Source organism: Falco peregrinus, chromosome Z (assembly GCF_023634155.1).
Source record: "Falco peregrinus isolate bFalPer1 chromosome Z, bFalPer1.pri, whole genome shotgun sequence".
Taxonomy (NCBI): Eukaryota; Metazoa; Chordata; class Aves; order Falconiformes; family Falconidae; genus Falco; species Falco peregrinus.
Genome location: NC_073739.1, coordinates 10,903,973 through 10,930,070, shown reverse-complemented (window position 1 = coordinate 10,930,070; position 26,098 = coordinate 10,903,973). Strand labels below are relative to the sequence as shown.

At 43.1% G+C, this 26,098-nt stretch overlaps 1 protein-coding gene across 2 annotated transcripts in view; it reads right to left on the bottom strand.

Annotated features, from left to right (window-relative positions):
* The window catches only part of PALM2AKAP2 (PALM2 and AKAP2 fusion), a 274,650-nt gene that overhangs the window by 160,085 nt on the left and 88,467 nt on the right, over nucleotides 1-26,098 (bottom strand). The window lies entirely within an intron of this gene.

Here is a 26,098-nt window from a genome sequence, read left to right as displayed (position 1 = left end):
AGTTTCCTAGGTATTAATTAGCATTTCAAATGTCATCAAGAACAACTTTCACTCTTGTTATCCACAACAGCTTTCCTAGCACATGAAGTGCACATGAATTATTTGTAAAACATACAGATCTATTTAAAAGAGAAACAGTAATTCTCTTACTATCCACTTCTGCAAAAGCAAGTAAAGATTAATGAAAAATATATCTTGATATCCCCTCACCTCGATTCCCCTACCATTTCTCAGATATGGACTTTCATTTTAGAAATTACAGTACAGGATATAACCATAAATATGCAATAACAATTAGAGGACTAAGTGTTTTCTAATCTTTTGTACTCTGGACAATGAAACTGAAAACGGTTGGAAGCTGTCAGTCAACCAGTTGTGTTAGAAGTTTCTCTTGAATGGGTACTTTGCCCACTCCTGCCTATAACACTTTGAGATATCCATCCATGCTTTCTACTGTTATTGCATGATACAATGCAATATCCTCTGGGGGAACCCAGAGGCTTTAGGTAATAAAATACACAGGATACTCAGAAAATAAACTGATTTTGCTAGGTGGTAAGCATTCCGCACTATCGTTTCTCTTGCCAATACTTAATGGCACACACTCCTTAAGATGTGTTGATTGTGATTTGGGATGCACTTTAATCAGGGTTAGATTCTCCATTACTTTAACTCAAACCTCCTTTTACTGACATGATTTATTCTGGTGCAAGCATATTCCCTCTTTTGCTCTCTATTTTTATGTATGTGACCATATTTATTTTCTCACTTTTGATTAAAAAAATAATCTGTGATATGACCTAAGATGAACACTTTTGAACTGGGATAGTTACCTAAAACTGTCTACAGAAAGAGTTGTAGCTGCTCACAGTTTGTTGGACCATATTTCTTGGAATGTGAGAGATCAGCATCGCCCAATACTTTCCTTATGTATGGCTGCTTGACCCCACCTTTCTGCCACCACTTCTTAGGTGGATCCAAGCTGAAGTGACACATTTTCACTCTTTCTGAGTGCTGCACAGCACAGGACTTCATTAATGTGTATTTGATCACAAGGCAGAGCGCAAGAAGAAGATGACAGTGAGCAGGTAGGGAGGAGGGAGGGAGAGATTGCTCCTTTCAGGGGATTGACAGCTTGAGTTGCTTGTGAAATTCATGTTCCTAAATATAGATACAGGGATCTATCTTAAGGCACCCCCCTTAGAAATTTTTCCCCACTTTTTAATTGTGCAAGGATGAAAAGATGTGTGGCACTTGCTGACAATGCTTTTCATTAGATGGAGGCAAAAGTGTCACAGCCTCAAGCTGCTGCAGATAGAAAAATGTAGATTTTGCTCTTGTGAAGTATGTGCATACTTAATAGTCTTTGTTAAAGGCAATCCCATCATTTCCAAGTTGAAATGGCTTAACTGCAGTGATTTTAAAATGAACTTTTGGAAAGTACTTATCCAATCCACTTAATGTTATCTCCAAAGACATATAAAAAAAATGTAAATTGCAAAATATTTTGAAACAAATGTTTGAAACAAAGTGGAACAATTTGATACAGGATATATACCCATCCCCAACCACCACCACCACCACCCCCCCGCCCCTTGTGGTTCTGGGAGAAAGACTTCAAAAAATCATGTTTCTTCCCAATTCTTCCCAGGAAAATTTTAAAAATACCTACTGAAATGACAAAATAATTTTTCACTGAGGTCAGACATTGCCATGCTCCTATTTAATTAAATTAGAAGTCAACAGGAAGGTGGCTTCTTTTCCTTCCCTGTCCCTGGGAACGATTAGCAGACCTACATACATTTATATATTGCTGATACAGACATTTGAAATATTCTCCTGTGCTGTCTGGTGAAATTACTTTGTGGAGCTGGGTGAGTTGGGGTTTACTGATATGTTTTCTTTTCTTACCAAGTGAATCACTAAGAAGCATTCTCAGGATACATGTTCTGTAACCTGCTACATTTTGCTCATTAAATGATCCAGAAAGAGACTGTACAAGTCAGCAACAAGTCAGCAACAACAAAATATACAGGAATAAAGAAGTCCTTTTTCTTTCAAATGAACTGGACATCAGTTAATAATTTATGACAATGAAAAGACTGTGAGTATATGTGGTATGAGGCAACTCCCTTGATGTTGGCAAGTTTATAAGCAAGTAAGACTCCTTGTAATTTGGGGTGAACGTAAGTGAAACATTTTTTGCACACCACCTCAAAACTGTGGAAACTTTGCCATTAATTGTTGATCTTTCAGAGAAAGTTTGCTTCTAAGGATGCACATATGCACTTGTACATGCACACCCAGCCATTGATTTGATTTAGATTTTCATATTTTCTGGTTACTTACTCTTTTGTTTTTACATGTTTATGTCTCTTTTTATCCTCCCCTCCTGGTTCACTTCCTCAGTTTCTGCTTCCTTTGTGCCAGCCTGCCCTCACCATTAAAATGCATTTGGCAGATACAACATTAGGTTGCCAAATTTCTACAAGCAGCTTGATATTTTTTTCCTGAATCCCTTCTTCAGTTCCTTTTGGAAGTGGTATTAACAACAACTTAATGAAGAGGAAAGGGATGGGGGCAGAGCTGCCAGAGTTCAGAAACATGGGTGAAGCTGGTAGGACACCAATTTCTTATGTGACACTGAATAAGAATGCATACAAACTCATCCAGTAGGTGCAAATTGCCCTTTTTCCACTAAAATCAATGCAGGCAGGTCTCCCAGGACCTGTGTAGAATGGGTCTGAATTCCTAATTGTGTCAGGAAAAATACAGATAATTCAGCCAGAATGTACCCGTTACATAGCACAAGAGTCATATACCAAGCATTAATATCCACAGGAGATTGCTTTATACCTGTTTGGTTTTTACACCACTCATGTCTGAACTTTCTAGGCTTAAAAACTGAGGTAATGCTGCTGAGTTACTGAGGTAACAGAAATACTCAAGGGCACAGTTGCCATGTAAGCTGTTGTATACATTCATCAGTAAATCACCTGGGCACCACAGACTTCCCTGGAAAATTTGGATCTAGTGTCTTCACCACTTCCTTTGGCTGCCTTTTTACATAAGGGCCAGCAATGCAAAAATTAAAATCTTAATGCAAACCGAAGGTTATTTTGCATGCTTTATTTTTTCAGTGAGCTTCATATCATCAGAATTGCTGAGTGATAATGAGAACTGCTTGCTTTTTTGGTAACAAGATACAACATAGATATGCAAATTTGGTCTGCAAAACAAAATGCACTAACATCACATCTGTTTTGAGCAACATGCTATATAATAGTTTAAAGAGTAATAAATCTTTTCAGAGTGCACATGTACATGTACGTACATATACAAAGTGCTTACATTCTTCCTGTGTAATCCTGTTAAATATTGAATAATGTCCTTTTCTTCTAGCCCGTTTTAAAAAGGATGTGCCTTAATTGTCATTTGACACCTGGCAAGGAAACCTTATAATTCCCTTGTTCCTGGTTTATTAGTGGATTTCAGGCTGGTGTTTGAAAGATGGCCACAACAATAAATCCAGTTAAATAAACAACTACAATATCTGGAGTGCCGTAGGGAAAGGAAATAGGAAAGAAAACAGAGATCCAGATGAAGCAGCAGTGGTGTAAAACAAACCATTTGTATTGCTGCTTACTGGTCCAAGAAGTTACCCGCTAGCTGGGATTTGCTAAACTGTTTATATAAGGAGAAAAAAATTGGTCAGAGAGTCCAGAGTTGCTTTGGCATGGGCATGCCTTTTCAGTGGGTGCACACAGTGCTGTTTCCCCAAATATCAGAGACAAACAGGGGAGATTTTGCCACTCAGAAAGCCAAGCCTGCCTTGCTGCTAGCCTGTCTGTCCCACAGCTTTCTTTAATGGATGACTGCTGTAAACATCTGAGGGTATAACAGGATTTTCAGGGAGGCTGAGAAGAGCTGTCCGTGTAAGTAGATGACCCTCCTGCTCATGTTAATGGTGCTGTTCTGCTATGAAGAGAAAGAAAACACAAACAGCCAAACGGATGGTATCTTCCAGACAGCATTTTGCTGTGATTTGGGTGCACCTTGATTCCTTGGTTAGTAAGATTACAGGCTGATAAGATATTTCAGGCTGGAAGTGACCTTGGGAGCTCTCTAGCCCAACCTCCTGCCCAAAGCAGGGTCAGCTGTGAGATCAAACCTGGATACTCATGGCTTCTTCCAGCTGGGGTTTGAAACTCCCCAAAGATGGGAGGCGAAGAATCCATTTTTAAGACTACACACAGGCTTTCTCTTTTATAATCTAGCTATCAGACATCATACCCTGCAAAAACTAGACCAGAACCCTTCAGTAGCGCAGGGCAAGGGGATGCAGTGCACTGCTAAAGGAAGTGTGATCTGTGTGTTTGCTGGGATTTCAACGTAACCAGGTGGGCACATGAGTGTAGGCAAGGAGGGCAGGGCAGTTTCCAAGAGGACTGGAGGCAGAATCAGCAAATGGACCCTCCTGCAGAGATGCTGGGATCAGGGACCAAAGGAGGTATCAGGCAGCACAGAATACTTAAATTTAGGTGATGAAAGGGAAGTTAAGCAGGGAGATTTAAGTGGTGAAGAGGCAGAAGAGGTTTGCTGCTGTGGTGCATATATATGTGTGTTTACATTTAGCATTTAGCACTCAGTACCCAGCAAACATTATGTTTGAATATAGGGCTCTGTTTTGCGCTCCAGCTTGAAGGTACTTTCTCTATGTAAAGGATTTCCTCTGTTTCCCATGCTAAGATGTTGAAACCCATGGACCTGGGCTGTCATTTTCCTCTGTGTTGAAAGACAGAGGCTGTTCTGGCACAAGGTGCTTTTACCTTGAACTCAGAAGGAACCTTGAGGAGGATCCTGCAGGATATTCATGCAGCTGGTGCAGTCACACTGCTTTTGCAACAGGAGCACACAATCCCAAGTAAGCAGAACTATGCCTGAAGAAAACAGCCTCCTCTATCCAGCTAATTAACTCTGGCAGACACATGATTTCTAGAGATGCTTACATTTGGCTCAGCAGTGTTTTGTTTTTCCAGGGTGGGATGGTACCAGCATTATAAACAGGGAGAACAGCAGCAGGTTTATGGACTGGTTGAGAAATAGTCATGTCACTTCTGCAGTGAAGATAGAAATGTAATAGAAATTAAGACTGCAGCATACACACTGACATGTCAGTGGAAAAAAAAGAACATTCATCAGCATTAATAAGGAAAATATATAAGTATTCAGAACTTAAGAGAAAAACAGGAAAGACCTAATCAGAGTAAACACTCAAAGGGAAAAGGATGCACATGTAGAGTGGGGGATGGCTCAGCTGTAAACTGATTATTTTGCTATTGCTTGACTGATGCCCTAAATCAACCTGATATAAAAGGCACAAAGAAGACATAGGCCTATGTATCAGTAGTTATCTGTCTCAGAGTTGAACATCCTGAGGTGTTACAGCTGGTATTAAAATGGCAGATTCACAAGCAGAGAACTGCAACAAACCCCTCTGATGCTTACTAAACAGAAAGTTAAACAAACACCATGTTTAGGGATTACTGGACTTGTTGATCTCTGCACAAACTATGTACCCATCTCAAGGATCTGGTCCTCAAAAAGCTTTTCACCACACAGCAAAACCAGAAGCTGTAACTTAAGGGGTTGACACTTCTGCCATACGCCTTTTCCTGCAGTGCAGAAGAGCTGCACCCCATGGGCCTCTCATTCCTACTTGTTCTTGGCCACTGTAAAGGTTTTTGGGGCAGCTGTGTACCTGTTAGGTCTCACAGGTTCAGAATAACCTTGGAAAATGAATTTGCAAGGGGAAAGGGTTCCCCCTGCAAGATATGTAAGTCTTGAATTTTGGTTTTTTAAACCAGCACAACCAAAGAAGATATGGGGAACTGTACCCTAAATCCCAGTCCAGCATCTCAGACCTTGACACGCTTCCTATACCCCTTTATCTACTGCCAAACACCGGTAACCTGGCTGTAAACCAACATGCCTAAGAAACTGGATCTGAAACCTACATACCACAGCTGTGAACAGTTCCCTTCATCTGTTGTAGAGGAGGGGGAGATCACTGACTAATACTTTAGTTTCCACATTGGCTTAGTTTTCTTAGCAAACACCAGCAGTTGTGCCAAAGCCAGTTGGACCATTTGTGCATGTCACTGTATATCGACACACAGCCAGCGCTGATGGCAAAAAACCTGTTGATTTCAGGTCTGTTGCAGGATCTGAAATGGGATTCCAGAGCTGAGTAATTCAATGCCTTTTAGTTTAGTCTTTCTGCAAAGCTCATCCTTTTTGAACGGCTCACCCTGAAAGAGGAAAGCTGGCAGTGCACATCTTATGATTTCCAAAAGGCTGTTGTTTACAGAGTGCAGCTGATAATCAAGAGCAGAAAAGCTAATTAGCATCTTTGAAAAGGCAAAACCTCTGTGACTTGAAAGACTGGGGACACATTATCACCTATCAATGCCTGGAAATGAGATTCAGGCACAATGCTGAATGAGTTTCTCTGGTAATCTATATGAAACTTTTCTGAATACACAGGAAGGGGAACCATCCCCTCCACCAAGCAAAATTTACATTCTAGTGCCAACTGATGAACATGGGAAGAAAGGAAAACCTTTCTATAATTCCCTTTGATATTTAGAGTAAATGCGTGTACACACATGCATAGAAAGAGAGTTGTATGTTGATATTGTACATCTGCCTGGTTTAGGACCAGATTAATCCCTGCTAGGTTAGACAAATCAAGGCCACCAAATCAAGCACTGGCCACAGGTTTCCTTGAGCTAAACATGATGAGGAGTAAAATGCAACAGTCAAGACCCTGAGTTAGTAAAATGTTGCCTGCCCACGTGTAGAAGGCTTAGTGTCAACATAATGCAAATGTTTTGACCTACAATTGCAGAATTTATATGACTGAGTCCCTTTCCTTGCCAAAGCAACACTGTTTGTGTGTTAATTTTTATCAGTGCTTTGCCTGATGCAGTGTTAAAGCTGCCAAGCAAGGGGACCTTTAGTGCTCATTGGGGTGACTCTTCCTCCAGCTAGAACCACTTTTTCAGGACTGGCTTTTTCTCTACTTTAGAAAGATGTTATCTCATTCCAGTATCAATCGCTCATATCACCTCAACACGCAACTTCTTGCCCCCACAGCATTCCAGGGCCAAGTTCTTCCATTCTTCTTCAAACAGGATATGTCTCCAGACTGGATGAGATTGAAACCTTAAAACCTTCCCATTGCCTCAGGAGAGGGCAGATCACTGACTGGAAATAAGTGAATTACTATGCCTTGGATGCTTGCCCTTACAGCAGAGGAGCACATGGCTTGAACCTCCTTTGGGGAATGAAGGGGAAAAAACAAATAAAAAAAAAAAAGCCCTGGTCTGAATCCAGTCTGCTGGCCAGTGGCCAAAGAGGTTAAAGAGCAGAGTCCATTTATTTTCTCCCTGTCTGCTTATATGGGAGTGTTTGGATCTTAAAGCTTCCAGTTATGCTCCTGAGCAGTGTTCAGGCAGGACCTGGCAGATCTGACCAAGTTTCTTTATTTCCCTGACCAGCTGAGTAAAGATCCTGATAGCTTAACCCGCTCTGGTAGTCAGGCTTTTGAATAATCCAGCTCTTGGAGGACTTTTGTTTAAAACAAATGGCACAAATTTCCTGGTTTCTTGGCTCAGCCCAGTGAGATGAAAATGGATATTCAGGCTCCTCTTGGTGAAGCTGGGTTTTGTCTCCTCTTGGTGAAGCTGGGTTTTGTCTCCTCTTCACTGTTGCTATAGTTTTCTTCTTCCCTCCCAGCTCAGAAAGAGGACAAGCCTTCTGCCTCTGGAGCCTCTGGGTCCAGTGTCCAAAACTTTAAAATGAAGTAAACTGAGAGCCACAATTGATGTAAAATGCTCAGACTGCACAAAACCAGACGCACAGCTCTCCATGTTCGGACAGACAGGGAGTTGCACCAGAAAATGTACGGGATTTACACTGCAAGTACAGGGATGCATCGCCTATGGTTCATTGTTTGATATGCACTGGGCTAGCAGGAGAAGGGTAGGGAAAGCAAAATAGCCACCTGAGAGAGGGCACATGCGCTGTATTTTGTAATTAGAAGATGAAGAAGCAAAGACTCAGGGAAGACACTGAACCCTGCAGAAACTTGCTTACTTTCCCATGACTTTAAGTAAACTTGGCAGGACAAGCACCAGGAGAATTGTCCCTAGGATGCCTGAGGACACACAAGAGTACAAGGGACAAACATGCTTGCTGTCATGAAATCCTCTCCACCTCCTACACTGCATTTTGCTCCTATTTCCTGCATTAAGGTGTACTTCAGGGAACTGGCTGGGCGGTTTGAGCACTGGAAATAGGCTCCAGAAAGGTCACAACAGTTGTGGTGGGACCTGGGGTCAGAGAGCATGTGTTGCAAGATGTGGTCCAGGTAAAGGAGGGTCGCACATGCGGTTCCCCCAGCACAAAGTCTCTGTACAGGGCAGCACACCCCCAGAGACTAGAAAAGCAATACAGGTGTGGCCAGCCCTGTGAAAAATAGTTTGCTGGCACATTGCAGCTATGCATGTGAAAATTCATTTAAGTTTAGCAACAGATGCCAGCAGTTCAGCTGTACAGTGGACTGTTATTTATATCTTGGGAGAGGTCCAAGAAATAGAGAGAGAGCAACTGGGGGATGGCTGTTGAATGCTCATTTTTCCATAGCGCAGTAGCACTGGCTACTTCACTGTTACCCAGGGTAAGTGTGGATGTACGATCAAAATGAATGTGTGACCTTATGCAGCACCCATACCACAAGCTGCCAAGAAAGGAGGATGCTTTTGTGCAATTCCTGAACGTACTGATATACTGGAGACACACATTCAGTTACCTAACAGCATTTACAGGGAAGGCAGGAAGCCTGGGAAAGGGTTTGAATTTTACCTCCATTTTCTTTTTTAATGAAGAGAAGTGAAAAGAAAGGAAATTACTAAAAGTATTTGCCCTGAAGAGGTTCAGTCTGCTATGTACAGACTGGGAATACATTTTTTGTCCCTGATTTACAATGTCAGCTGAGAGATGAGCTGCCAAGGGTCATGGGGAGCTCGGGGCAGAGCATGAGCCAGGCAAAGCTGCCTCATGGAAAAGGACCCAGGGGTGTTGGTCAGCAGCTGGCTGACTATGAGCCAGCAGTGTGCCCAGGTGGCCAAGAAGGCCAACACCATCCTGGCTTGTATCAGAAACAGTGTGGCCAGCAGGACAAGGGAAGTGATTGTACCCCTGTACCGGCACTGGTGAGAATCCTCTGTTGAGTTTTGGGCTTCTCACTTCAAGAAAGACATTGTGGTGCTGGAGTGCGTCCAGAGCTGAGCAAGGAGGTTGGTGAAGGGTTTAGAGAGCAAATCCTGTAAGAAGTGGCTGAGGGAACTGGGCTGTTCAGTCTGGAGAAAAGGAGACTCAGGGGGGATCTTACTGCTCTCTACAGCTACCTGAAAGAAGTAGTAGGCAGGTGGAGGTCGGTCTCTTTTCCCTGGTAATTAACAATAGGACTAGAGGAAATGGCCTCAAGTTGCACCCAAGGAGGTTTGCATTGGATATTAGGAAAAATTTCTTTACTGAAAGGGTGGTGAAGTGTTGGCACAGGCTGCCCAGGGAGGTGGTGGAATCACCATCCCTGGAGGTATTTGGAAGATGTGCAGATGTGTTGCTTAGGGTCACGGCTTAATGGTGGACTTGGAAGTGTTAGGTTAATGGTTGGGCTTGACAATCTAAAGGTCTTCTTTAACCTAAATGATTCTATGATTCTATGACACTGAATTTACACCCTTGAGTTGCAGCAAAATGTCCACAACTATATACCCTAGCAGCTGCTGCAAGGTGGGCCCTGTAACCTCCAGGTTAACTGGCTGTACACAGCAGAAACTTCAGGCAGGCATTGGCTGTTCATTTTCTACCCTTATTGAAAACTACAGTTGCTTCTGGAGGGGCTGCAGCAGAAATGCAATGAACTTCTGCAAGCTTGGAGTGAAAGCAGTGCTTCATTGGAAAGTAAAACACATGGAAGGCTGGGTTTAAAGGTAGTGCCGTTGGCTAGGGCTGCAGTGGGCTGTTTTCTGCCTCACTGCAGCTTTTTCTTCAACTGTTTCTTTGCCTTCCTGCCCTTGGACCACAAGACCTGGGGATGTGCTCTTCATATTCCTGTCTACTCTTCCCAGGGAGCTGATGAGGGTCTTGCACAACAAGTCTTGCCCAGACCAGTGCTCCTGTCTCTCTCGGTCACCCATGGGCCACTGCAGAGGGGACAACACAAGAGAAGTGCCTGGCAGATCTCCAGGACATCAGGACACCAAGCTCTGTGATCTAGAGTAGTGTTTGGGGGACTTGGCACTGCTTGCCTTCTCCTCAGCAGTGGAGCACTCTTGTACCTGAAGTGCCCACAGGACATGCTCAGGCAGCAAGCTAACTGCAGTTATTTCTGTGGAACACAGGAGTGAAGAGCAGACACTGGATAGTGCCTTAGAAGTATGACAGGTTTTCCCAACTCGCTGTGAATCCAGCTTTGCTTTCTGGAGCTGCTCAGCCCTGACTCCACTCTGACTTTAATAGTTCTTCCAGTATCTGCCATGCCGCCAACCTTGTCGATCAACCATAGCTGTATTCTTGCACCAGAGAGAAGTGTTGCTGTGACTTGCTTTCAGTTTCAGGCAACCAGAGACCTACAGGTTCCCTTGGTCTAAGCTAGCTCCTCAGCCTTGGCACACTGGTAGTACCAGTAATTCTGCTAACACAGCGCAGAAGACCAGAGGACAGGGAAACGTCCTAAACCAGCTGTGTCCATCTCCTTTTCTTTTCTTTTTCTTCCACCTGTTTTCTTTCCTCTTCTGCCTCCTCTTCCTGCTGCTTACTGCATCCTCCTTCACTGCTGTGCTGTCATTATTCCTGGTGGCTCCTGTGCCCTCATCACCCTCCCCCATGCCCCATACCTGTCCTTCTGAAACCTCCCGGCCACTCCTGCCTCCCTGAGACTCCCCTGCTCCTTGCAGCCAGTTTCAATTTGTTACTTCTCCAACTTCCTTTACTATTAAAACATGTGTACTGTCTCTTCATTGCCCTTTCTCTTTTCCTCCTCTCCCTCACATAAGCCAAGGGTGTTCACTTTTGACTGTTCAATCAACATTTGTATCTGTGGGCTGACTCTCTTGTTCCCTTCATGAAAGGTTGTACTTCTCAGTAAAGAGGTCTTCAAAGCACAGGGGACCAAGACTTTTCCCAGCTTCTAGGGTGAAGCATGTAAACAGCTTTAGAGCTTCTGTAACCATCACAGAAAGGGGAAAATCTAAACATTAGGTGCAGATGATGGGAACAGTCACACTTCAAAGGATGAAGTCCATGTGTACACACACTGCACAGTGTTAAATATAACATATTATATGTTATTTTATGTATATATATACAAAACATAACATAACATATATTATATAACTATAATTCCCCAAAATATTATCTCTCACCTTCTGGTGCATTTCTGCTTGTCATAACTACCAGGAATGATAATGCACACCACATAAATGCTGCTGTTGATGTTGAGAGATGCCTGACTGTACTACCAACAACGGACATCTTGTTAGTACAATGTAATTTTCAGTCCATGTATAGGAGACTTTTCACCTGAAAGGGCCTGGGAAAACATCTGTGAGTCCACCAGAGTGAAAACAGCTAATGGGTTTTGGAGACACTTGGCAATATTTTTTCCCCTACATCTTTCCCTGAGCTGTGTCTGCTGCTTTTTTGCTCAGAGAAGAGTGAGCTCAGAGGGACAATGAAGCAAGGGCTATGAGCCCATGCAGTGCGCAGCACTCCCTAGGCTGTGCTGATCTGCAGCTCTGACTACCTAGGGTGAAGCAGTGATGTAGGGTGTGCATTACTCAGCCCCACCACTGAAGTGCTCAGAAAAGCCATTTTGACAGTGCCATAAAATTACTGGCAGAGATACATATGTCCAAACTTCCTGAGGAAAAGTCTGGGAGAAAGCCTGCCATTTTACAGAGCTAGCAACTGACCTAACAAAAAGACTTTCTCTGTAGCCAATCTACATACGGCAGACAAAAGTGTGTGCTGCTGTTCCCTTCTGAATTTTTCTCTGAACTGCATTTTTCCTCTCTTGTTTAGCTTGTAGTGACAATTCTTTCCACTTGTTTTCAGCCAAAGATGTTTTTTTTTTCTTTCCCAATCTCAAGGATATAAATATTTTTTATGTAAATATTATTCATCCTCTGATGTACCTATTACTTGGATTGCCTGAAATGGATGCTATTACAATGTAGCAGTGGTTACATCAGTATTTGCTTGTTTCTCTATAGTGCCACATGACTCTTAGCAAACTCAAGATCTTGGTTAAAATAACTAGTAAAGCTGTTGAAAAAAAATATCACAGACAATTCTGATTTTTCTGGCTGTGTTGATAAGGTGCAGAAGTTCTTTATTGCCGTGAAGTTGTGCACCAAAGTTTCACTCTGGAACTCATTGAAAGTATTGTATTTCTTTTGGAGGAATTATTTGAAATGGTGCAGTGAGCTACATGATAGTATCTGTGATTTTACTATGCACACAAGGTGTCTACCTAAAGACCAGTACCAAAAAGCACAGTATTATCAACCTACTGCAATGCCCATTCAAGTCAATGAGAAGATTAAGGGATGTTTAAGGAAAGTATATACTTGTTAATATATATGTTAGATCTATTACAGTTCAAGCCTAGCCAGGAATACCAGAGCACACTTGAAAAGGCTCCAGTTTGTGGATTTCCCCTAATACATAGATATGTAGATACGTGCACACTGAGTGAAAGGCAAGCTTTTTCCTGGTCTAGCCGCCCCCCACCCCCCCCCACCCCCCACCCCCAGTCTTTCTTGTCTTCCTTGAATTTCTGCAAAGGTTATTTTCACACCAGACTCCACATGAGTCTTCTTCCTGTGCTGAGGCAGAGCACTGGCTCCATCCAAAGTCAATGGCAGCTTGTTCCCTACTGCTCACAAACCAGGATTTAAGTCCTTGCAGGTTTCACATTTGGGATATTTTAGATCCTGCCCTGCCCCTGTTCTGTGTGACTTTTAGCAATTTAGAAGAACATACAAATGACTCCTTCATATGGCAGTCTGATCATCACCGAAAAGGTGCTGCAGTTACTTACTAGAAAAGCAATATTGACAAAAATAGCAATTATGATCTAGAGTTGTCTGTTTTATCCCTGCTGTAGCCTTCAGCAAATCACTTCATCTCCATTTCTGTATCTTGATCCAATACATTTTGCCAGTCCTATACAGCCCAATTATACATCAGACTGTGCTTATCCCTGATAGATCTGTTAGGTGTTGTTACTTATTACGCTCACTGTACATGTAAGGTTTCTATGATTTGGGTTTGACTTGAGTCAGTTTTGCTGCTAATGACTGCATGGACTTTGTAATTGACTTCTGGTGCAAGCAAGGCATTATCTGTTTCCTTTCTGCAGTGGTGGCTTAAAATGTGCTCTTTCAAGTAGCATGGTACTTACAAACCTACTTGGCATAAGCAAGTGTGCCCAGCACCCAGCACTCTGACCTAAGGTACCTCCTGTAACTGATTGAGTATAGTCTGAGAATAATACTGGAAATTAAAAGGAGCTTCAGAGAATTCAAGCTGTTACACTGAAAATGTGAAAATGCGAAAACGCAACCGAAGTATTATAATTGGTGTGATTACACCTTCCTCTCTCTCCATCCTGGCTGTCACGTGGCTGTTAAAGTACAACTAACCTACTACCATGGAAAGCTGCAATTTACAGGGATCCTGTCTGCCTCTCTTGGACCTTTTTTAACAAAGCTTTCCTTGCCTTTTGTGCTTTAGTCACAACTGCCTGAACATGTAAGTGCCCTCAGAAGCCCTTGACAGAGGACTTAGATGGGTATGTGCAGCTGACAGTCAGCATGCCTCAGGCACTGAGCTTTATTAGGTCCCTTTAAAAATTCTCCATATTATATGCCCCTCACAAATACACAAATGTTGCCCTGTACTGCTTGCCAAAAGCGACTTGGACGGCAGGGACAGAAAAATATCAGCGGGTCAGGAAGGGGAACACCCAGTAGGAGTCATTACTTGTTTTGTTTGTTTCTTGATGCAAACAGTTTCTTGGATTTGAGCTTTGCAAATCTGTCCTCTGCTGTCATTCACTTACAGGAACTCACAGTCCATTTTTCCAGGGTGAAGGCTGATGCATCGACACAAGGAGCATGTCCTGTGGGAATGGGCAGTCTTTCTACTGGGAGCAAAGGAGGGATGTTACAAGACGCTGCCACTAAGCACAATGACAGCAACATTCTAACCCTGCTTCATCCATCTGATCTACCTTAGAGCTTTCATGTTGTGTTTATTTATTTGTTCTTAGCAGCAAGCATCCCCATGCCAGAAAGCATTGGAACAAATGTGGCTTCACTGGGGAGAGGTTTTGCACTGGTGGGATAACTCCAAGGTTATTCGAAGTGCTCCTGCAGAGGCAAATCAAGCCAATCAGGAAGCCCCCTGAAACATGGGCTGTGCTCAGTTTGTTGTTTCCACCCTTAGACATTTCCTGCTATTGTTCTTGTCATTTTCTCTGAGTGTCCACTGGCTGGTGGGTGGTGCTGCTACCGCCAGCAAGGGTTTTTGGGGAGGCCTCCAGTCCTCTTGGGCACATGGAAAGGTCTGTGCTGTTCCTTTCACAGACTCCCAGCACAAATTTCCGGCATACAAGTGCAGAGGAGGTGAGGCTGTGGTGGTAACTGCATCCCAGTGAGCAAAGCAAATTGCCTTTTCTCACTGGCTGTGCTCAGCTGAGCAAGAATGAAATCATGCCGTAAAATGATGAATGAATTTTAGCTCAAGGAATTAAATGCTTGCCACCCCAGGAGAAGCAGAAGGTGGGTGGATAGAAGCAGCAAATCCACAGCATCTCTGGATTCACTGAATGCTGTAGAAAGCTGAGGAAATACTGACTGTACTCCAGAAACTGACTGCTGTAGTTTTGTCTCTGCCACCCAGTGCCTGGTTTTCTCTTGCCAGGAGTACAGGAGGTCACCTGTAATGGTCTAATCCCATCACACCATTAAGAGGGCTGGAGGAGATATAACTATCCAGGTCTCCCAGGGACAATGCCCTTATCTCATCTCTGAGTTTCCTGATTACATTTTTTTTTCATCAGATGCATCTCACAGGTTTCTACCTTCAGTGAGAAGGACTGAGAAGAGCTGGGTGTTGCACTCCATGTGCTCCAGTCTCAGCTGCAAATCACAGCAAACCAGTTCCTGGACTCCCACTACCTGCTCAGGTAATCATGAACACATCTTTAGTTTTCATCTACAACGTAAGACAACTTCCTGGCTGTGGATAAATTGTGAGATCAAATTTGTGCTTGGACAGCATCTGTAATTCTGCAGAGAGATCCCTGGAAGTGCACTGTCATTTCTGAGCTATACTGGTAAACGGAGCCAGAATACAGAACTGTGTGAATGAAGAGACGGGTGGGAAAAAGTGCTCTGAGTGTGCTTGGGGCTTACTTTTCCAGCCCTTTGCTCCACATTTCCTAACATCAGCCACACTTGAATCATTGCTGTCTGATTCCTCATAGTGCTGGAGTGCAAGTTAAAAAAAAAAAAAAAGAGAGTTTAGTAACACAACAATGCCCTCATTTTTATTTTCCATGATGGATCATAAGCCCTTCTTACTCCCTATAGGAAGTTGGAACGAGGCACAACTTTAATTGTGGGAAGCTGAAAAGTTTGTCTTGATTTTGCACTGCATGTTTGTGGTAGGAGTCAGCTGATGGCTTCTTGCCTGTATGGGCCTTGGACGGGTGAAATTCTTGACCTCTGGGCTTCTGAAGAGCCACAGAGTTTCCAAGTCAGGATAAAGCAGACATCTGGGCTGATTTGGTTCAGGGGAGAAAAAACCACGCAGTAGAGCATTTGCAGCCCAAGGCAGGTTAGAAAAGGGATTATTTTCTTTTTCAAGAGACCCTTTAAAAGCATACCAGGGTCTATGTTTTGATGTTTGGCCCGAAGTTATCCCTAGGGCATAGCAGAGAGGTGGCACGGGACTGCATATCTGAGGGTAAATATTATATAGGAGAACCTCAAAGCCATCTAGCTGTGAGGTAACCTCCTACTTTCTAATACATTACTCTGCACTTAGTTCATTGTTCTTTCTGCAGCAAGCTGGTGAAAACTGAACATAGCCTGATGGGTTCCTGGCTACAGTCCCTGGGAGGGGCTGGCTGGTTTCAAGGAGCTGGTTTGCCTTCTGTGGTTTCAGTGGATCCCATGACTATGCAAAATGTCCTCCCAGGGGTCTCCTTGCCTGTGTGAACAATCTCTACACCTTGAACAGTTGTGCTGAAAGATGGGGTAGCAATGGGAGCTGCTCCATGTCATATCTCTGGAAATTCCTGCTCTGTCATTGGGGAAAGAAGCTAGAGTTTTGCAGGACTTTCCTAAAGTCTAAATAGTTTATTTTGTCTTCTCTTGAGTCTCACAGTGATCTTAATGCTCAAGGATCCTGGGCTGGAGAAAACCTCAACTGGGTGCTGGCAAACCGGTGAACATTCTTGGTTTTACCTAATTGACCCCCTTATCTCCTTCCTGTGTCTGTTGTGTTTTTTATGTTGGTATTTGAACTAGGTATTCAAGTAAAATAAGTTATTATAAGAATGGGCAATAATAAATGTGACACCATTGTGAAAGTCTGCTTGGGTTTACAGCACTGACAGAACATTTTAATTTGCCTTCTCTAAAATTTCACTACAACATGAGACCAATGCCAAAGGCTTCACAGATGCCCATGTTATTGAGAAGGCTATATATAATTTCCCATTTTGCTTCATGCAAGTAAATATATACACCCTCAGGGCATGGGAAGTTAAGAAATTACTGACTAGTTTTTAAGTTACAAAAGATGTAAGTAGGCACCTTCAGGGATTTACAAAAAAGCTTAAAAGTGATAGAGGTCCTCCTGAAAATGGGATGTAGGTACATCTGAAAGTTTGTCTCCTGTGATTTCTGTGCCAGTTGGTGTATAGTTATGAATACTTTTCCAGCTTTATTGTTCAAAGGGTCTTCATCTATGGATGTTTATAGTTGAAGTGATAGGGCAGTAGATGATAGAGCAGTGTTCAAAGCCTTGAATTAAAAAAAAGAGAGATAAACAGGCATTAAACTATATGTATGTATATAGTTCCAATCAGACAAACTGACACGCTTGGATATAAGCACATGTTGAAGTGTCTCTCTGATTCAAGGCTTAAAGAGTAACTACATTAATCTTCCAAAGACAGCTTAAATGTAGGAAAGTTGTCCCAGTGCTTTGGAATGCGTAGACTAAAAATGAAATTAAACTAAGAAGACCTTATTTGAAATAACACATAGAAACTGAGAGCAACAACAGTATGCTGGGAGCTGGAATGGCATTAGTTGCATTATGACTACCACTAGGCAAGGGCAGCTGGAAGTGGAGACTGTCAAGATGACTGGCCAAAGGGCTGGCAGGTTAGTCACTAAGCGCCAGATGGACACCACCAACTGTCTAAATGCTTTCTCGCTCATTCGTAATTGGCCTCATGTGTGGCTGATCTCCCTGGCTCTGCTTGCAATTCTCAGCTCTGCTGCTGGCAGCTCCCTTGGTGTACGCCCTGCAGCCAGCATGCAAGCTCCCATTAGCGTGACAGTCCCTGAAGGAGCTGTGAGTTTGCCAGTCATGCCCTACTCTAACAAAATTTGCCCCATTAGCAGTGTGAAACGCCCATGGCATCATTTCTTTCCACTCTCCTCTACTTTTTTTCTTTTTGTCTTCTCATATTCATGTCAGCTGTTGTGATTAGCTACAAAGAGGTGCTTTGTGATGTTGGTACAGGACTGCTAGTATTTGCCATCTTATGCTGTGTCAACACTGGTAAGCATGAACTGTCTAAAGATGCAGCTTTGTGCCCAAGCCAGTTGTGCCTGTAAGCCTCCCTGGCTTCTCCCTGATGATCCAAATGCAAACTGTGTGGTTTTGTTGGCTTCTGGCTATAAGGTTGCGTGGGGCTATAAGCTATAAGCAGAGACCATGCTTCCTGCTATGTGTCTGGCACTTGTAGCATCAAGATCAGGAAGCCCCCTTGCAAGAATTCCTCTGCATTTGCTTATTCCTGACTTCTTCACTGGTATGTCCTCTTTGAGAAGTACCAAAGTCATGAAGCCAAGAAGTACTTGGGTCAAGGGCTCAGTTTCTGTGAATAAGGGAACCTGGGAATGACCTTGTGCTGAGCTCCAAAAACTCTCCATGCATTGAATTGTAGAAGGAAGTGAACCACAATTTATGTGGGGAAATGTCAGTTGCCTGATTCATTCTACTTTTGGATGACCTGAAGTTTGAACATAAAGATGACAGGATCATCTACTTGCCTTGGAAAGGCAGGTATGCAACAACCACCAAAGTGAAGGGTCAGCTTAGAAGGTGCTTGCTGTCCCACACAGAGCTCGGTGGACACTGGTGCTGCAGAGGAAGGCTTCTGCCAGACCTTGCAGCACAGCTGTCACCATCATGTTTTCACGGCATTATTTCTGCCTATGGCTGGCCCAGGTGGGTGTCATTGAGACAGAAAGTTACAAACTGCTTCCAAAGGTACAAGGCAAACTGCCTCACCAACTGCTTTCTTGGTGTTACAGTCAGCTGGGAAAGAAAGTAGAGGGGTGCTGCTAATTTTGAACAGGTCAGTACAATTAGCAAAGTGAAGAGGTCCAACAGTCAGTAAAAAAAAGTTGCAGAACAAAGCGGGAGAGTGATTTCTCTGATAGCACACCAGCAGGAGCTGAGGAGAGCCGTATTCAGTTTATCATGTCCATGCACATGATGTAGGTAATTGTGGTTGATTATTTTCACTCAGGAGTGCTCTCAAAGGCTGTGGCCAGGGGGACCAATAAAATACTGCAGATAGATGCAACTTCTTAATAGAAGGTGCTAAACATCCAGTACATCTCACAGCCTACAGCTGTTTTCTCTTTTCTTACTTCCCCTTAGCCCTACTCATGCATTTCTCCTTTGCTGAGACTTGGCTCTTGCCATAACAGATTGTGTGGAGTCGCATATCACAGTGTAGGAAATGCTTGTTTAGCAGAGTTTTTTCCCTAATAAAAATAATACAACCAACCTTCAGACGTATATATACCTCTGTGGACCTAAGGAGCACTGCAGAATGGCCCCAAACGCTGAACTTCACTTGTGTTCACGCACTGGTTTGTGCAAAGAGGACGTGGTATCATGAAGGTCACATTGTTAACTTCCCTTTCTGCTTCCCATTCCTGCTGCGCGTCGTGTGGCTGGCTTTGCTAATTGGAAAGGATTGCTCTGCAGACAGACCGCTGCTGCCCGAGGTAGGTCTACCACAGCAGTGAAGAATCAAGGGGAGGGATGCAGGTCCAGTTATTGAAAAACCAGGAAAATGGTAATAATAATAAAAAATCCCTACCGTTACATGCATCCACAGATGTTAGAAGGCGGGATTGCTGGAGGGAGAGTCCCGGTGCAGTGCTCGGGGCCACCTGGCGAGCTCGGCCGTTATAACAGCCCCGCTTCCCCGCGGCGCTCCGCCCGCTGCCCCCCCGGACTCAGGCGCACACGCTCCCTGTATTTAACAGCATTTTCCACTGCAAGGCGAAGGGAGCAAAACCTCTGCAGGAGGGGAAAGGATGACAGCAGAAAGGGTGCGACTGATGCCAGGGAGCTTGACGTGCTGGGTTTCTGTGGGAAGTCAGAAATCCAGCTACTCTGGCAATGGAAAGGTGGTGTGCAAATTTCCACCGAATGTTGCCCTCAGACGCAAAGCTGGTGATGACTGCTCAGCCAGAGGACGCTGCAGCAACTCGGGCAGTGATAAAGCCTTGTGAGGAGCAATAAGACAATGCCTTCTCAGTGGTTTCCCCAACAAACATGTGATGAGGGGCAAGCGAATGGGAAAGTGTTAATAATTTCAAGAACTCAGAAAACTGATGCTTGTAGTTTGCACGATGATAGTGCTGGAAGGGAAACTGCTGCAATGCAAAGCCCACAAAGTCCTGTCACCATGCTTTGCCTCTGGACTGGACTGATTGCCTGGGGGTGAACATGCAACCAGCTGCACTGCCCGTTCAGTCTCCAGCATCTCCTGTGAGGCTGCCAGATTATCAGAGCAGCAGTAGACAACTGGCAATTTTGGTGGTTTTTTTGTGGCTGCTTTAAGAGCCCTTGAACACACCTGAACCTATGGCTGACTGAAACCTACAGCCAGTGTCATACTGCTCTGGTACAAACTATGCTTGCTCAGCCAGGGGTATAATGCCAGAGGATGTGAGCATGGGATGGTATTTGGGCTTCTCAGGTGCTAGCACAACTCCGGCCTCCCCAGTGACACCTTCCACTTTCAGCACAGACAGAAATGTTTTTAAGCAAGTTTGTCCTTTGCATTAGAGGTACCTCAGAAAATGAAGGGAAAGGTTGGAAGATCCTAATCTAGCCAATGTCAGATTAATCTCCTCAAATGCTCTGAGTCAGGTAAGTACATGGTACACTACTTCATCTATCTTCAGAAGAATGAATGCAATGAATTCATTCAGTTCCTCATCTCTTGGACAATTATTTGACCTGCCTGGACCTGCCTCAAGGGTGAACTCTTCATGTCCAACATCCAGTCTCCAGAACAGGTGCAAACCTGGAGTTTGGTAATTGTATTTATGACAAATTGTTCCATGTTGTCCTGAACTGCCATTGAAGCCTTGACCTGCAAATGTTAGGATACCAAACTGGCTTTCAGAATATCATTATTAGTCCCAATGAATATGAGTGTGCACATCTGGAAGAATTTGCTATTTCAGGATACGTCTTTGTGTGTTAACACAGGCTATGGGCACAAGAAACAAAATATAATTAGTTTTGTAGCCCTGCAGCCCAGTAAATACACTATTTGCATTGCTAGTAGCAGGTCCCAAGTTTTGTAATAGCTTTGCAAGGTCCTTAGGACTTGTCAGGCTCTGCCTATACTTGCCCCATTGTCTTCTGTGCATATTTGTGTAATCATACGGTGTAGCTACAATCCTCAAATACAGGGGTCCTCAAACTGTTTAACCAGGGGGCTGGCGCGGATGCAGTGGCAGGCAGCCATCTGCGGCTGCTTGGTTTCCCCCCCAGCCCCCGGTGGGGGGTGGTGGTGGTGGTGGTGTCTGTAAATACCGGGGGGTGGATTGAGGACCCTGAGGGGCTGTATCCGGCCCATGGGCCGTAGTTTGAGGACCCCTGCTCAAATAGCAGTGCAAAGCATTTTTTTCTGTAGAAAGAAATACTTAGGACCCTGCTGGAGTGATTCAGTGCAGAGGAAGACAGCCTTGGTGCCACAGCTGAAGCCTGGAAAGAGAGACACAGGTACTGCAAAGAGGAGGATGGGATAGGATAACAAGATGGGGCACAGGGTGGTCCCGGGGACCCCATGGCTATAAGCAAATTCCCAATGGTCAAATAAAGACATGCAGACCTAGAGCTGGATAAAACAGCTTAAGGAGCCACAAAGAGAGCAAAGAAGTATTAAAAGCAGTATGGCCAGCAGGTTAATGGAGATGATTCTGCACCTCTGCTCTGCTCTGGTGGGATCCCGCCATGAGTACTGCATCCAGCTCTGGAGCCTTCAGCACAGGAAAGGCATGGGCTTGTTGGAGCGGGTCCAGAAGAGTCCATGAAAATGATCAGCTGGAGAGAATACCTCTCCTATGAAGAAACGCTGAGAGAGTTGGGGTTGTTCAGCCTGGAGAAGAGAGTCCAGGGAGACTTTATTATGGCTTTTCAATACTTAGAGGGCTTGTCAGTAAGACAGGGATGAAATTTTTACTAGGGCCTATTATGAAAGGACAAGGGGCAATGGTTTTAAACTAAAAGAGGGCAGATTTAGACTAGATACAGAGAAGGAATATTTTACAATGATGGTGATGAGACACTGGAACAGGTTACAGAGAGAAGCTGCAGATGCCCTGTTGCTGGAAACATTCAAGGTCAAGTTGGATGGGATTCTGAGTGACATGTTCTAGTTGAAGGCATTCCTGCTTATTGCAAGAGGGTTGGGCTAGATGGCCTGAAAAGGTCCTTTCCAACCCAAGCTCTTCTATGATTCTGTGATTGCACCTGACATATATATAATACACCTCATATAAAGCAAATTTGTATCTGAAATGGAATGGGACAATGGGAATTACAGCCCCATGAAGAAAGACCAAGGCACAAAGGGTGTTAGAAAATACATAAAAATTGACTCAAGTGCACTTAAAATTGAGAAGGAAACCGTCAACATCTATATCACATTCCTCCTGGCAAAGGTAAGAAACCCTTACTATCAACATAATATTTGTCCTGATGAGAAGCTTGAGATGCTGACGACTTGCTGTACCTTTTATCTCTCTCCAGGACTGATCCAAAGAGGATGTGGAAGAGTGACTGTAAGAGCAGAGAAAGAGGCAGGTACTAGGAAGACATAACAGTAGTAACTATTACTCTGGAGACTTTGTATGTGATACCATTCCTTTTCCCCCTCCTGTAATACTTGGAGACTAAAAATAATTGTTGTTAGATTGGTAGGATTTTGATTACCTTAGCAATTACTTGTTTTTGCATAAAGAGTGTGCTTGTTTTTCCTCATGAGAAATTTTGGAGTGCAACTTCATCATATTGCAGATGGGAGATGGAGATCTATCTAATTCCCATCTCAGTGCAGTATATACTTCCTTGTTTTTTTCTGTGATCAGATGGGCTTTATGGAGAACTTTCAGAAGAATCTTTGTTCAAGGGCTAATTTCTCCACAGATAAATTATGGACAGAAATACAATTTACTTGGTCTCAAATTTAAATTTGTTAAAAAAATTCCCAGATGTTGCAACAATACAACATGTATGGGTTCAACATTATTGAACGTGATGGCAAACATTATTTCACAGCCTATGTGAAAAGACCAGACCACACCAAAATGCCAGTTTTAGATCAAGATTGGATCGCTGGTTGAGGTTGCTAAACTAGAAGATTAGGAAATAGATGCAGGACAGTGGCATGGGGTAGAGGAGGAGGAAAAATGTAGGTGGTGCATAAAAATGGAAAGCTTTTTAGAAGAAAGGCTAAATAGAAACTTTTACTACAGTTCACTTGAAAACATGTCTTTGTTCTCTTTATAGATTATGTGCTGTTTAAGTAATGCTTCCCTATACCTTTATTTCTGAAATCACTATAATTTTGTAGCAAAACCAGGTATTTTGAAACAACAAAGTGTTAAAATATAACATTTCTGCATTACGAAAAACCCCATACTTGTCTATTTGTTGAATTGACCAGATGATTTTGATGTACCTCACGTGGTACTTTTTTCATATTTATGGAAAACAATTGCTTGGCTTGAATCAAAGTTCTCATTTCCTGCTCCTTACAGCATCCTCAATCAAGGAAAGATGTTATACAGATGTGAGACTTTCAGATATGCCAACTCATACAAAAAGGCTATGTCATTCTTTAAAAGAACATCAGTCTGATCTTTCAAAAAACAGAAGCAACTGTGAAGACATGAGACCAAAAAATTCTTATAGAGCTTTTTTACTCATTTAGAGAATGACTATTATAGCCTTATAATTATAGTAGCATTTGTTACATGACAGAAATTTTCTATCATTGCATGTTAATGAATAGAGAACATTTTCTGTAGCACTGCTATGAAATATCCAATCTTTGGATTATTTCAATGCAGGATGGATACATTTGTTTCTAGATTACAAACTGGAAACTATGATATAATAGTAGTATTATTTGCACACAAATAAAATCCAGATTTTGTCTCAAAATTCTATTCTTGTTGTTCCACTTCCACACACCCTCACCCCCTCACCTCCACCAGACCTCCACCCCGCCCTCCCCCCCCAGCCCCGAAGGTTTTATTGCTTAAAATCTTTCAGGTGGTCTGTGAGTTCCTTAAGCAGAAAAAATTGCTCTATTTCTTTAGGAGTCTGAATGTCCAATTCCTGAGCATCATTGTCTAGGAGACTGTAGCATACATCTCCAGTGGATGGACACACATAGACATAAAAACTTGGCAGATTTTAGGAATGTAGGCCTCTCTGGCATTGGTACTGTAATTGTATGCAATTTTTTTTGTTTTAATTTAGGTAGAGCTGCCTTCTTAATGTTCTTTCTAGTATCCATTGCATGATAATCCAATGCAAGCCACATTGTTATCACAGCAGAAATGAAGAGGGCATAAAACATGGTCTTTGGGACCATATACTTGCACTATTGAACAAATAATTTTTGACATCAATCCATCTAGAGCTTTCTCCTGCAGTCCTCGCATACATCAGCTTTTGCCTGGCAAAGAATAAGACTTTCTCCTTTAAAACGTGACAAACCCAGAAAGCCCATGGTTTCATTTTCCTTTGGTTACATTCCCTGAACTTCTTGCCCTGAAGCATTCCTTTATGGATGCTTTGGAAATAGGAAAACAGAAATTACTTGATTAATAAATGGCATCTTCTTTAATCTTAGTGAGATACCAGCTGCCACTGTGTTTCACCAAATTAAAAGGAAGATTGTAAGCCACCCCCCCCAATCTACTGTGCAGGTTAATAGCTATGAGAAAGTCAGTAGAGCCTTCTTTACTGCTCATGTTGTGAGTCATCCTCATGATTTCTGCAAGTTAGAAACACTAAAGCAAGCAATGTTTCTGTCAAGAGAGGCATCAGAACAACTACATCTGGGTGACTTCTCACATGCTCCCTTTCACTTGGAAAATACAATTGAAAATGGTGATTTTTGCATAAGTTGTGCTTCCAGTTCTTACCTAGATCTCCTTGATTTAAAAACAGCTAAACAGATTATGCATTTTTATCCTATGGCAAGGAGAAGGCTATTAATAGCTGTCATCAAAACTAATCACACATTCCAAAATACAGCATTGCTTCTTCCAGCTGTAAATGTTATAATAGGGAAGAAGCTGTTCCAGAGTGGAGTTGGCCTATGAGCTGGCAATCTATATCTTAACCCTCCAGTGGTTCCAGTTCATGTAGAAGTGAACCCCTGGGCTGTGGTGATACCAGAGCACTGGAAATTACATGCAGCATGCTGAAAGCTCATGTTAAAAACCCAGACAGTAAGCAGAAAGATGTAGTGGTGATGTGAAACCCTAGCCTACTGCAGGGCTGCTGCATTGTGAGTTATGGGGGTTCCCAAAAGGTTGGAAGGAAATACTTATTAATGAGAATTTTAAAGGGATATATTAAATACAATGAATTTCCAGAGGTCTGCCAAAATGAGCTGTGATATCTGCTAGGCACACTTCAGTGTAACGTTTGTTGATAATCTGGTCCCTGGTGTCCATCAGGCTTTTATCTTTAATTTAGACACAGAATTTTTAAGAGGGGAAATAGCCCAGTGTCATTGTGGGTAGCTTTTCGGAGGCATCTTGATCCAGTTGGTGTTATTTGTGGATTCCTCATTTTGGTCTCGGTTCATTAAAAACATTTTTGATTAAGGAATACATTTAAAATGTGTTTAACCCTGGCAGAAACCTATGCTGAAATGTTCTCCTGACCTGGGGCCAGGTGCAGCAAAGCTGTGCTGTTGTGCTCTTTGTCTGCAGACAGGCAACAGGGTACAGCAGGAGGGCTCTCCACTCTTCCCCAGGGCTGGAGCAGCAGTACTTTTTGGTGAGCCTGGATGCTCTGTGCATCAGTGAAGCCTGTTCCCACGCCACACTGACCGGTAGGTGACCTGTGTGTTCCACATCTGAAAATAGATGAGATGTACAGCCTCCTTCCAGTTTTAGCTGAGGATGTGAGTGACATAAAAATACTTTTCTGTGGTAAACCAGAGCCTTCCCAGGAATGCTTCCTGATGGTTGCAGACAGCTGCCCACTCTCTGGGGTGGGATCCTGACATTTCACGAAAATTGGGTTATATAAACCTCAGTAGTTTAGTTAACTATTTGCATTTTGGATCCTCCAGTCAGAACCTGGTCTCCAGTAGTTAAAAAAAAAAAAATAATCCAAGCAAAAAGCATGTATTTTGCAACATTACAAT